Source organism: Hylaeus anthracinus, unplaced genomic scaffold, assembly GCF_026225885.1.
Source record: "Hylaeus anthracinus isolate JK02 unplaced genomic scaffold, UHH_iyHylAnth1.0_haploid 3, whole genome shotgun sequence".
In the NCBI taxonomy this organism is placed as follows: Eukaryota; Metazoa; Arthropoda; class Insecta; order Hymenoptera; family Colletidae; genus Hylaeus; species Hylaeus anthracinus.
Genome location: NW_026535284.1, coordinates 5,555,797 through 5,560,212, shown reverse-complemented (window position 1 = coordinate 5,560,212; position 4,416 = coordinate 5,555,797).

The window sequence follows — 4,416 nt, the reverse complement described above, 5'->3', positions numbered from 1 at the left end:
TAAGAAATTTTGTTTATTGGTGGCCTTCTAACAGATTTCAAATGTGTTCTTGACAATTATCAGGTGTACAAATTAACCTTTACATTTAATTATGTACAAAATACAACATAGAAGCTTGCTGAAAATTTGAAATATTACAGACATCGAAATTGTGAACTATTAAAAAAAATAATAATTATTGACCGCACCAGTTTTATGAAATACCATATTAAAATTTTGTCACTTTAACACAGCTAATTATAAAACATACAGACTTTGACCTGAATTTTTTCAATTTAAATTAAAATGTAATTCAGAAAGTAGCTGATAATTTGATAAAACTTGATGTTATAAAAACCGAAATTATACACCACACAAAAAAAAAAGTAACCATTACTGACCGTGCCATTAGTGAGATACAATTAATTAAAATTTGATCCAGAACGTAGAGAAATTGCGCGGTAACAGTCAACGTTGTTGCAACAACCATTTTTAGAGGATTATATACATACAATTGTATGTGTGAATATAAATATTAATTTTACTACGGACGTGTGGGAGAACAATAAAACTGTATTTTTACAAAAATTTCAATACTTTTGAACGTGACTATCTCCCAACAACTTCTTCAAAAACACTTGTTTCAATATATCACATCACAGAGTGTATTCAATTATTTCTTTAATTGGAAATTTATTAACGTTTGAGTTGATCATCATACTTTACTAAACAGTGGCAGACCTTGCCAAATACCTTATCGAGTCAGTAGAAACTACACCATATAACGATTAATAAGTGTACAAATTAATTCTGTGCCTTTGTATTCATACATTTATAACTTTAGTTCGAGTAGAACTATTTAATCGTCATTTTGTTATTATATGTAAACACTAAACCTAGCCACGTTTCAATTGTACCAATTTCTACAGTGATAAAAAAAAAAGCCAAGTCTTAAAGACACTTTTTCCAATTAAACGCAAAATTTGTTTACGTGGAACTAAATTGAACAATGCATGAAACAATTACACATAATTCATAGAATTATGCATAGAAGAACTGTACACAGAAGTTTGGATACGGTCATGTAGGTCGTGGTAGGTTCAGTGATAACTTCAGTAAACTACTTAGACTTTTTCATGAATAGACACCGGATGTTAATGCAAATTCACACTTTCGTAGATACAGAAAAAAGAATTGAAGCATAAATGAAAGTGTGTCCCATTTTTTAAACACACACATTTGTTAATAATTAATATATTTTTTATTTACTCAGACTCTCGTAGATTTCTATATTTTCATTTCGCTATATTTTCATTTGCAATAACTGCATAAACATCCAGCAAAATGGAATAACAATATCGTTGTAATAATTGTATAATATATTCAACATACAGTATGTACGTTTTAAGTAGTTTCTTTTTAAGTATCTTACATTATTGTACGTCATAAATGCATCAACTCCGTAATTTATTGATAATATAATCGAAACACAGGAAATAATTAATACCAGTGTCGAAAATAATTACTATTAGCCCACTTTTGGCGTAACACCTAAACGAAATGACTATGTCTAGCTCGTTATCGAACGAGTACACGATTAGGTTCGAACCAGATCCTTGGGGACCCGGAAGTATAGTCGGTGGAACAGCTACGTTGTTCTACTTAACACTCTATGTACTGGGAGCTTATTTAGAAACGCTCTACACCTTAAAGAAAGATTTTCTACTTTAGTAAAATGTCTAGAACGGTGTGTCGTTTTAGAGCAATATTTTTTTTAGTCAAAAGCTGATTGAAAAACTGATGGTAGAAGATAAAACAAAACTTTTCGTGGCAGATAAACGTTTTTATCACAATTGCAGTCTTAGCTCACTGAAAATACGATTTTTCAATACTTTATATATACGATACTTCAATATTTTATATTATTGATAGTTTAATATATTTCAATATATTTCATATCATTGGTATTTCTGTATACTTTAATATGTTATATTATCGATATTTTAATATATTTCATATCATTGGTATTTCTGTATACTTTAATATGTTATATTATTGATATTTTAATATATTTCATATCATTGGTATTTCTGTATACTTTAATATGTTATATTATTGATATTTTAATATATTTCATATCATTGGTATTTCTGTATACTTTAATATTTTATATTATCGATATTTCAATATATTTCATATCATTGATACTTCTGTATACTCAAACTTTTCGTGCCAGATACAAATTTTTATCTCAATTGCAATCTTAGCTCACTGAAATTTTCCATTATGAAATACATGGAAAGAATTCGTTGAACTTTACACAAAAGTAATTACAAGATGGAAAAAAAGATTGATGATTTATTTTCATAAATATCGATCATAATATTGTGGAGTAATTATATTTTAAATTCGAAATCGATATTTCATGAGTTTTTTGTGAGACACTAATTTTTAAAAATTTCGAATCTGTTAAAATAGAACGCAAATCGTCGAATAACTGTAAAAAGATCGATTTTACGAAAAATTTGTATAAAACAATTCTTGTAGATAATTTAATTTTATAGAGAAAAGCTTCCTAGTATAATTTTCGAAAAATCGAAACTTTGCGAGCAATTTCCGAAGAACTGCTTTGTAACCCTCCAAAAAGTTGTCTAATCTTTAAAAATTCGTAGCTCTCTTAATAACATAGATTATGAATTGAAACTTTTTTTCTTTATACATCTCACGGAACCCTACAAAAAACATAATACAAAGTTTTCCTAAAAAGTGAAATCCCAATTTTTTAAAAATGAAACAATGCTTTTGTTTTTAAGAATTCACAAGGATATCAATATCTAAAAATTATTTTTCACTTCCTCGTTGAAAATGGGGTATATAATAGAATAAGAAATGTTGTACCTCTTCGTGTGAACTTTGAGGGTCCGTTTCACCCCCTAAACGCGAAAACGGACCAATATAAGAAAATAAAGTTTCGAAAAAATCGAAGGACGGACACTCGGAAAACGATTCTTGCAAGTTGGGTCACCATCGGATCGTGAGAATCGCGACGAACCCACCCCCGTCGCGCACATCACTGATTCCACAACGTTTCCAGAGAACAAGGACACACAAGGACTCGTATCCATCGGTGCGATCGAGCACTACAGCGTTTCCTGAATGGCCCACTGAATCCCAGTGAAAATGCGCACGAGAGAGACGGACAACCACGAAGCTGTACACGCGTGAAACTCACCTCTCCCTCTTTTCTCTAGATCCTCTTCGAGTACGAGCACTAGCTACCCGTGATCTAGGCGATATCAGGACGACGGATCTACCGAGGTACCCGGTGAGAGTGTTAAAACAGACGAGGCGGCTCGCCGCGACTCTTTTATACCCGGCTACCACCACCTCCTTTCGTCGTCCTCTTTCTCCGATCAAGTATTACACCTTCTTCGTGGTCTGGGTTAGGTGTTTCGTGCTCTCCACGTGGCCCATTGCGTTTTCTCCCTTTCCTGCGCCCCATTGTCTTCTTACGAGAGGACCGTAAAGAGGTGACCTTAAAAAAGTCCGAGTTAGTCAGTTAGTTCAGGGTAGATGATGATTATGTTGGACCGAATTAGGTTTCGATTCGATGGCCAGGTCACATTTAGCGTAGAATGGGAAAAATAGAAATATATGAGGATAGAATGCAAACACTTAACACTTTATTTACCGGGAGCCTATTTATAGGCTTTTTAATTCCAGTATTTAGCTATCCGAATTTATTTACTGTGTTGACGATTGTCTACTTACAATGTTTAGTGTTTGGAAACAGACTTGCCTTTCAATGTACCCAGTAACAGTATGGAGGAATTATTGTCAGCCTAGATTGGCTTATGCTACTGTAGAATATTCTTTTTTTGAATTAAACACTGTTTCTAAATATAGCCCGGTAGATAAAGTGTTAAGGTAATTTCGACATAGTCACGTTCAAAAATATAATAGAAACGATGATTGTTACAGAGAAATTTCTCTATGTTCAGAATCAGATTTTAATTAATTGTATCTCAATAACGGCACGGTTAGTAATGGTTATCTTTTTTTAATAGCTTATAATTTTGGTCTTTATAACATGCCAAATGTTCAGCAACTTCCTAAATTACATTTTGATTTAAACTGAAATATTCACGATGATAATCTGTATGTTTTATAATTAGCTGTGTTAAAGTGACAAAATTTTAATATGGTATTTCATAAAACTGGTGCGGTCAATAATTGTTATTTTTTTTTTAATGGTTCACAATTTCGATGTCTGTAATATTTCAAATTTTCAGCAAGCTTCTATGATGCATTTTGTACATAATTAAATGTAAAGGTTAATTTGTACACCTGATAATTGTCAAGAACACATCTGAAATCTGTTAGAAGGCCTCCAATAAACAAAATTTCTTAACCATTGAATTTTATTTATATAGTTAA